This window comes from Lissotriton helveticus, chromosome 1_2 (assembly GCF_964261635.1).
Source record: "Lissotriton helveticus chromosome 1_2, aLisHel1.1, whole genome shotgun sequence".
Classification (NCBI taxonomy): domain Eukaryota; kingdom Metazoa; phylum Chordata; class Amphibia; order Caudata; family Salamandridae; genus Lissotriton; species Lissotriton helveticus.
In genome coordinates, this window is record NC_136058.1 from 320803992 (window position 1) to 320814444 (window position 10453).

Consider the following 10453-nt stretch of genomic DNA (forward strand, 5'->3'; position numbering starts at 1 on the left):
CCTCGGAGAAAGTGTCAGTGATTCTGAAATGTAATACTCGGCAATGATTAGGCCTTCCGCTGGCTGGGAGCCAGCCATATACTGCCGCTTAATTTAATGCAAAATAGTACAGCCCCCGACTCCACCTTTATTATAGGCCCTGCAGGCACAGGCGGAGAGGGGCCTAAAGGAAATCAGTGGCCGGCGCTGCCACTGGAAGACAGACAGCGGGCGGCCTACCTCGATACGGCAAAACTCCCGGCTGCAGTAAATTCGCCCCTCCGACCTCAATCATTAACAGCTACACTCACGCCCGGCTCCCCATCTTCATAATATGACTCGCTTGCTTGCCATGACGCGTCACGATAGTCTCGCCCCTCCGACCTCAAGCATTAACAGCTACACTCACGCCCGGCTACCTATCTTCATAATATGACTCGCTTGCTTGCCATGACGCGTCGCGATAGTCAGTCAGTGCCACAAACAGAGTGCAGAAATATCATTATCAATCATCTGAGAGATTGGATCTATTCTGCCCTTACCCGGCATGTGCGTTCACACTTCTTCACTTTATTCTCAGTCTGAGCTCAGGGGCCGCTCAGCTTTTGTCCGACTCCGACGTCGACGACCACCAAATGGCTGGGCTGTGCAGAGAGAGTCATACGCCACCAGTCCCACAAGTTAGTTACGCATGCGGGGAAGTCAAGCAGCAGGTTAGGTTGAGTCTGCGCGCTGCCGCAGATCACTCTATCCTGGCTTCCGGCGTCTGTGCCAGCCAGCCGGGTGACAGTCATGATGATTTGAAACACCCCGGCGCCCCTGCTGCCCAATCAGGAACGAGGTCAGTGCGGACTCGGAGCCAGAGGCCAGGGAAGTTAAAGGGAGGAGGGGGGGGTGACTCACTGTGTCAGGGCTTGGAACTGCGACTGTCGGAACTTAGTATTGGAAGACGGGGTCGGAGCCGGAGGCCGCCAAATCCTGCCAGGGGGCCGCCAGTGCCACGATGTATCATTGATCCTTCCGATCCTCGTCGTGGCGGCCCCTGGGGTTTGGCGGCCCTGTGCAGGTGCACACTTTGCACATGCCCTGTCGGGATGGGTATCCTAGGGTCTAGCGAGGAAATTTGTTCATAAGGAGTAGAGTAGATGCTTAATGTGAAAGTTTTCAAGATGTGAAAGGGGATGTTTGAAGTTGTAGATATTAACAAAAAACTTTACTCATGTGCCTAATAATAGCCAACATAGCGTCACATCTTTCTTATGCTATCACAAAAGTGGGCTTAGAAGCATCTTATTTCTGTCCTATTCTGTTAAGTGCTTGTTGACTGTAATCTTTTCAATTTGTTTATGGTCAGACATCACAATGAAGATATTGGTAACTTTTGAAGAGTCTTGGTCTTATGTTGTTGTTTTTTTATTTTTAGTAAAACAATGAGCGGAAATACCATGTGGTGGTATTGACGCATTTAGTGGATGTTTGCTTTTTGAAATCCATAGTGCAGACGGCTTGTCATTATTTAGCGCAACTAAAATCAATCAAACAAAATTTCAAAAAAGGCTTGGCGCCGTACACAGGAACTAGAAATTCCGTAAGTAATGTCATAGAAGTTAAACTACAACCTAAGACATGAGTGGAAATAACTCCATAAATAAACTAGCATAGGATAATAACCGAGGGAATATGTGAGCGTAGGCACAAAGTAAATACTGTCTGTTAACCGTTTCTTCAGTGACCGGCTCTGGGCATGAGACGAGGTAAGTGTATTCTATGGACTGCCTATGTGCGGTTCTTGTCCCATCAGGGGACGAGGCCCTGTAGAGCAGTGTATTGTAGGCGCAGGACAGGCAGGCACTGAGACGGAAAGAAACCAGGGAAGTTTAAGGTGAGCTCCTCCAAACTGGATTAGGGCAGTGCTAAAAGACATGAACAGGAATGTATGTGCGTTTGCCGTTTTCTTTAACTCAGACCCATGGGTACCAGCACATGTGCAATTGGAAATCTGCAGTGTTTTACGAACAAGACAATATGTGCAGTGATGTAATTTGCTATGCTTCAAGGACGATGTCTCAGCTACATTGGTGCTAAAAACGCCTTTTTGCACAATGTAAAACACATTGTGACCAACTGATTTCTCGTGTCACTCTGGTCCTCGAGGCACACCCCTAAGTACAAATCTTTCTGTGCACAAACCACCCAGCATTATCGCATAATATGTTTAATTTTGCAGAAATACATGTTATGTGGCAAGATATCACGTGATACACATTGTGCCCAGTGTTTCGCCGGTATTCATTAGTTTGAAGCTAGGTTTCAACACAAAACTAGGGCGCTCTACTTTGTGTAATAACAGCAGATCAGGCTCCACGTGGAATTGTAGGGATGTTTGCCCTTCTGTGTCATTTGCATGAGTTGTCAGGAAGCCGGGGTCTGCGCCGGAGGCCGCCAAATCCTGCCAGGGGGCCGCCAGTGCCACGATGTATCATTGATCCTTCCGATCCGATCCTCGTCGTGGTGGCCCCTGGGGTTTGGCGGCCCTGTGCAGGTGCACACTTTGCACATGCCTAGGGCCGGCCCTGTCAGAGGCATTCAACCTGCCTCCGTGCTTACCGCTATTGCCGCTGTAGCTCTTCCAGGTCCCTTGACCCCGTCGGTGTTGGAAGCCGTGTGATTCTTTGTATCCATCTCTCTGCACTCCGCTAGCTCGTCTGACCCGTCTGAGTCGTCTGACTCCGCAGGCTCCGCAAGCTTCGCTCCACTCAGCAGCTTTGGTTCCGCCCACGTCAACAGCACTATCGGCAGCCCGACCTGAGGACCAGCTGAGTCGGTGTTCACGCAGCTCCACAGATTCAACAAGCCTCACCACCGCAGCCGCCGCAGGTAAAAGTTCCAGAAGAAGTTTTTCAGCGACCTTAAGGTAATTATTATCGCTCCAAACCGCTTCCATGGGGTAAAGTATTCACAGTGCACCGTTCTCTCCATTCGTCATTCTTCATCCTCACACTGGCAGCGGGAGCGTTCTTCACCAGCCGTCAGGCAGACGCCATCTTGCTCCCCCGACTCCTTCACCAGCCGTCAGCAAGACGCCATCTTGCTCCCCGACGTCCAACCTGATGCTGAATGGGGGGAAATCATGGATGCCTAGGATATGCCAGAGCTTGAAATGGCTGAGCCTGGTACCCCAGACACGGCAACTGTATCAGAGACAGAGCTGTTGACAGAGGTGCTGGTACAAGAGATCACTGCAAGCAGTGGGCCAAGTGGTGTGGAAGACAATCAGGATATAGCCAATAACTTTTTCTCAGTTACGGATGGATCTGACGGCTCCAATTAGACTCCTTCTGATATTGAAGAGGACGGCGGAGGGACCCATACAGACACTAGTCTGGTTTTGAGCTCCGAATGGAATGATAAAACATCGGCGGGAGAAAAAGACCCTGCTCCAAGGAAGAAAAGGCGGTCAAGGCGGCAGAGAGACTCACAATCGCAGGAGAAGGTAGCTAGTGGCCAAAGGCGAGTCAGTGTGGCAAGTGTAGAGACAGAAGCAGCTCTGAGATGGGACTACTCAGCAACCTGGGTGACCTACACGGAGAATCAGGGAGCAGCACAGGGTGCTGCAGCGGCGGAAGAATCCATGCTACAACTGATATTAAACTCAATAAAACAATTACAAGATGCAACAAAGATTGAGGGGAAGAAAAATCGACTCGCCACTAAGAATTTACAAGGGGCAATTAAAAAAGTTGCTAAAATTTGTACAGATGCAAATGTAAGTGTGACTCATCTGGAGGACCGCACTAGCCCCCTGGAAGACCAGCAAGTAAAAGACTCGGCTAAATTAAGTGGTTATGAGAAACAAATGGTAGATGTCCAATGGAAACTGGAAGATTAGAGAACCGCCAGCGCCGGAATAATCTTAGGATCTTGGGCATCGAGATAGGAGTGGAAGGAGAGGACGTCAGAGCCTATGTCTTAAAGATGCTGAAAGGGGCATTCCCAGAGCTGAATCACTGGGACTGGGAAAAAGCGGTCCAAAGAGTGCATAGATTCCCAATGACTTTGAAGAAGAAAAACCATCAGAGGACTCCAGAAGGAGAGCAGAGACCGAGAGCCATACTGATATACTTCGGCAATTTCTTATTAAGAGAGGAGGTATATGCTAAAGCCCGACCTAATGCTAGACGGTCATTCGAGAATCAAACCTTCTTCACAACACCGGATTATTGCCACAGTACAGTTGAAAGATGATGGAGACTGAGGGAACTACTCGATCCATGTCATCAAATGGGCTTACAAGTGTATCTAATGAACCCAGCGAGATTGAAAATAATATATAAAAATACTACTAGAGTCTTCATGTCTGAGATTCAAGCCAGGGCCTATATGGATACATTAAGACCCAATGGATCAGCTGGCGATAATCAATGATGGTCTTATCAATTAGCTGTATATGTATGACTGCATGAAAGATAGTAGACACTTGGATATTTTTGGACAAAGGGTGAAACAAAGACCATGGGGCAACTGGGGTTAATCACTGTAGAAATGTTTGGGGGGGAAGGGGTAAGGGCATGAGACTCTATCGGGAAACATAGACAACGTGTAAGAGATAGGGGGTATGTGGGAACAATAGGGATGGTCTCTTTGGCAACAATGCACCAGGCACAGAATCTGACACTTGGCAGGGGGAGGCTGGCGGCCAGACTCCATCACAGAGACCTTTGGTTTGCTTGCTCCAATAGGTGGGGGGGAAGGAGGTAAGGGGGGGCTTAATAAGGAGGGGGGGAATAGAGGGGGGTAAGGGGAATAGGCTGGGAGAAAAAGGGAAAAAAACTTCATCACATCAAGATATAGGAAAGATTAGAGCGACAAATGCAGGAATAGGAAGAGCGAATGTAGGAAAAACACTTTTATGCGGATAGTCACAATGAATATATGTGGATTGAATGACGTGAAAAAACGAAGAGATCTGAAGGAGTACTTGAGGACAATGCATGCCGATTTGATATGCATGCAGGAAACTCACATTGAGGTATCACAAAAGGGCTTACTAGAACAACTGGGCTATCAATTATTAGCATTTACAACACAAGGGACAAAGACGGGGGGTGGCAGTCCTGGCACGGAGAGGGTACGTGGTAGCAAATAGACAGAAAGTAGATGCCCATGGCCGGTGGGTTATGGTGGAATGTCAGGCGCAGGGGTTTCGTTTTACTCTTTGTTCGATTTATGCCCCCACAGCGGACAATCTGGAGGTCATCGATCATATAAATACACAAATGACCAACTGGCCCTTTCCAATTATAGTGTGTGGGGACCTGAACATTAATGGCTTCTGTGGGTTGTGGAAAAATGATCCAGCAAGATTCTTAAGTCAAAAGAAGAAAAGCCATTGGGCACTGCTACAACTGATGCAAGATAATGGGCTAGTTGACATATGGGAACAGCAAAAAAACATTGGGGGGTAGCCCGTACTATTCTGCTCCACATAAAGCTCTAGCAAAGTTAGACTATTTTTTGGTATCACCCTCGATAATATCGATAGTTAAAGTCAACAAGCTTCCACGGGTGATGTCAGATCATAATCCACTCACTTTGGATGTATCTATACCAAATTATCAAAAACAAGTAACAAACTGGACATTTGAGAGAGCCCTGCTACAGGATCCTAATTATGTCAACCGGATGAAAGAATGGATTAAAATGTTCTTTGAGATAAATAGAGGGACTGCTTCCCAGGCAGTAGTGTGGGATACTCTGAAGGCTGGCATAAGAGGGGAGACAATCAGCTACTCTATCAAACGGAGTAAGAAAGAGAAAGAGGAGGTAGAGGGAAAGCTGAGGGCAGTTGCTATTATTGAAGGAGAACTTAGTGGAGCAATTAGGGCAAAGCGGGACGTCACGGGAATAACACTTAAACTATCTATAGCTAAGGCAGCATTAGGGGAGGTATTTGCGTCTAAGGCAGCAGGGAAATATCTGGCCTGGAAGAAAGATCAATACAAGTATAGCAAGCAGATTGGCCATATACTAGCTATCCGTACTCGTCAGGCAGCTACCAAAGGGGATATATCGGAGATTAGGTCTGAGACAGGAGTCATAGCAACAACACCAGTGGAGATATGTGTAATCTTCCAGGATTATTACCAGAAATGATATAATCCTGATGAAAGGGCAGACAGCAGTGAAATAGAGGGATACTTAGAGAGCGCTACATTAGAGAAGTTAACAGTGGAGGATAAAGGGTTTCTGGAAAGCACTTTTACTTTGGAAGAAATGCAGAGAGCAATTAAGGATTTACCTGCGGGGAAAGCAGTAGGCCCAGATTCCATTCCATTGGAATTTTATAAAAAATTCCTCCCTTACGTAGAAGAAGACTTTCACAAACTAATGATTAATATACAAAGGGGGGTGGCACCCCCTGAGTCCTGGGGGGAGGCAACTATGGTGTTTTTTCTTAAAAAGGACAAGCCCTCAAATGGCCCTGGGTCTTATAGACCAATAAGTCTAATGAACAGCGACACTAACATTTTCTCTAAGATGCTGGCAAGTAGGCTGAGGATGGTAATAGGTAAGGTCATTTCTCCCCGACAACACGGGTTTATTCCTGGTAGGGGCACGGCAGAGCATATTAGAAGAGTGCTTACATTATTTGATGGCACGGCAGCCTCACGAGATCCTATGGCGTTAATATTGTTAGACGCCGAGAAAGCGTTTGATAGGGTCTTGTGGGGATTCCTTTGGGCAGCATTAAAGAAACTTAACCTGGGGGATGGCTGTGTTAGAGCCCTAAGGGCATTATATCACAATCCAAGGATAGGATTTAGAATCATGGGAGAGATGAGCGGGATAATAAATATTGGACGGGGAACTAGACAAGGCTGCCCCTGCTCCCCCCTACTCTTTGCCTTTTATATAGACTCATTCATAAGAAGGATAGATCAAAATGGAAGTATTCTGCCAGTAGTGCTAAATGGATATGAAACAAACATTTTAGGGTATGCTGATGATCTCGCCATCACATCGAGAGACCCAGTCTCGGCTCTAGTGGAAATAGAAGATGAAGCAGCAGTCTATGGGAATCTTTCGGGGTATAAGTTAAACAAGAATAAAACGCAAATAGTAATTAATCAAAAGATTGCCATGGTATATCAAAGGATAGTGGAGACAGCAGTTTATTTGGGGATAAAAATAACATCTGATTTATCAAAGGTATTGGCAAAGAACTTAAACCCATTAATAAAAAAGGCTAAAACTGACTTTGAAAGGTTAAATAATTTGCACCTAACAACAATAGGCCGGAGCAACATAATAAAGATGCTGTTTTGCCAAAGGTGCTATATCTATTTAGGACTATCCCCTTAAAATTCAATCATAGCTGGTTCAGTGAGCTAGAGGGAGTCACGAATAGATTTATTTGGGTAAAAGGCAAAACACTTTGGGGCCTAAAATTCTTATCCTTGTCAAGAGAACGGGGCGGTCTAGCGGCACCGGACTTTAAAGCTTATTACTGGGCTACTGTTCTACAGTATATTAGAGGGCTGCTAGGCGGGAACATTAGGGATAGATGGAGGGGCGAGGGGGTCCCGGACGTATATGAACTACTAGTTAAAGACTCTAACAAGTGGCTTCTCTCATTCAATGAAAGAAGCTACTATAAGAAAGTATGGTTTAAGACCTTAGGGGCAGCAATGTCAGTCTGGTCAGGGATCAGGAAGAAAAGAAAATTAGGGAGGATGAACTATTATACCCCTCTATTCAGAAACCCATCACTACCCGTGGTATTTCATGACCAAATAATGAAGGGCTGGGATCTCTTAGGGGTCAAAACTATAGGGGATCTTATAGGCTTGGCTGGCTTAACTTTCGAACAAGCACAACGGCTGTATAATTTAGAGCGAAGAGACATTTTTTAATATTTGCAAGTAAGGTCAGTCTTACTAAAAAAACAGGGGGCGATGTTAACTTCAAAAGAGACGACCTTATGGAATATCTAAGAGATGAGGCAGGGTGTTCTATATCGCAATTATACGGTGAAATTTGTAAGCATAAAGAGGATGATTGTGGGAGGCTGTATGAAAAATGGCAAACTAAGTTAAATTTATCAGGGAATGAGGCTGAGAAGTCGCTTAAATTATCAAACACAGTGTTGAGGGTAGCAAATCTTCAAACTCAACAATATAAAACCATGTTCGAATTATATTATTCACCACATAGAGTAGCACGATGGGGGGGGAACAAGTGGGGTAACCTGCCCGAGATGCCAATCTACTCAAGCTGACACTGTACACATGTTTGCTTCATGCCCAGCGTTAGATGTATATAAACGATCACTGGAGCAATTTTTCGAGAAGGCTTTCGGGATCTCTATCTCTTTAACAGACGAAGTCATGATCTTAGGGGTAACAAGGGAGGGTATAGAAATTCCCAACCACGAATTCTTATATTTAACAATGACACTCAGTCGGATATGCATCGCTACGATCTGGAAAGATCCAAACCCACCAACTCTGCAACAGTGGATCACACGATTACTGCTACATACACACTTGAGAAAGCATTATATGAAAGAAAGGGAAGGGTTAGAAGGGAGGCCGGGAGAATGATATGGGCTCCAGTTATAGAATTGAAACAGAGGCTAGAAGAGAGGTAGGGGAGGGGTAGGGCTGGGCTACTGCTAGGTTCTAATAAGTAATCCTATAGGATTTGGTATAACATCAAGGTATCATGTATCATGTATCAAGGCAGGTCCGCATGACGACGGTTATTTTTGGAGGGATTTCTTCCTTTCCATTTCTTTTCTTTCTTTTCTTCCTGCTGATCTTCAAACTAAAAATAATGATGTATTGTTTAAACTTTGTGTATTAATTTTGCTCTGTAAAACATAATGATTGGTTATTCTTGATGACGATGAAAAAAAAAAAAAAGAGAAAAGAAAACGAACGCCTGCTCAGACCAGTTCTTAGCCGTTATATCCAATAGGAGGTGAATATTCTGGCTAAGTCCCCATTGGCGATAGTGCCTGAATATCGCTGGATTACCAGCGATATTCACGCATTTCGCCGCTATCGCCGGAAATTTTATCGCATTTGAGATAAACGTTGCTAATAGCACGTTATCTCTGCAATAAAATCTGGCGATGCACGGTGATAGAAAAAATGTCGCTAAGCTTATTTAGCGATAAATATCGCTAGTTGTTGATAATATGCCCCTGAATTTTGTCAGCAGGACGTTTTTAAACGACAGATTCATACGTCATGAGCGCCCCTGTCTATCTCCAGTTGGGTCATGTCATGATATGATATGTCATTGGTAACAATGGATGCTCTTGTCAATCTTGGTAGGGGTGTCGCTGGTAGTGGAAAGCCTCAATACATGGGCCTGTTCGATGGACGCACATGGTAAATGTATAGTCTCTTTGCATTGAGTGCAGCATCCTCCATGGGTTGCTAGGGGGCGCTCAGTCTTGACATCTCCAAACAGTGTCTCTCTTTGGTCATGGATAAGTCTGATCCGATCATCATGGGCCCAGGGCCATATTCAGTGAAAATACAGCTTTAGTCGCATCTTACACTTTTTTTTTGCGGTTAGCGTAAACTCGGTCCACTGCCATTAGAGCGCTTTACGTGAGAAACAGATTAAATTTCAGTTTTTTGCCCAACAGTTTTGGTGGAATTGTCATCTCCCTTCATATGTTGAGTAGTTGCCAAGAAAGTGCAGAAATAAAACAAAGAAAATATCTATTTTATATCTAGTAACACTTTATTAAAGCCTTTCTTTTCCACACTGCTTTCTTGTCTGTATGTCTCCTTGTGAGTTATCCGGTGTGAAGGGCGCTGGAGTCAGGTCCACACTGTGTGTGTTATTGTTGAGCAGCCACAGGAGAAAGGTGTCCACACAGGCACAGGAATGATAAAACACCTGCGTGCAGCGTCACATGCCAACAGCACCGCCTAAAGATAATGTATGGATGTCCACGGGCAGCAGAGACCAGGAGAATGAAAACAGGAACGGAGGGGTCATCTGAGAGAGAGAGAAATGACCTCCCTGGTCACTGCTCAAGACCTAAAATGATATAAAACAAATTAAGTAAACAATAAAATTACCTCAGTTCCCACCGAGATTTGAACTCGGATCGCTGGATTCAGAGTCCAGAGTGAGGAGTGCTAACCATTACACCATGGAACCGCCTGGCCTCACTGTTCAGCCCTTTTCAATCAGTGAAGGATCCAGGCTTCAGGTGATGGTTGTTGTGTTGGGGCCCTAGGCCCGCATTTGCATAATGAAGGGACACGGACCCTCAGATGTATAGTGGGTTAGTGAGCCTAGAGCACGTGCGCTCAGCTCCTTTTATTATCTGTGTCACGTGCCTCGTGACATCAGTGGTGGGTGGGTGTTTAATGTTAGGTCACATGTCTCAACAACTAGAATGTGTCCGGTAGGACACAACATTCCTCCCAAAATTTGATAAAAATTA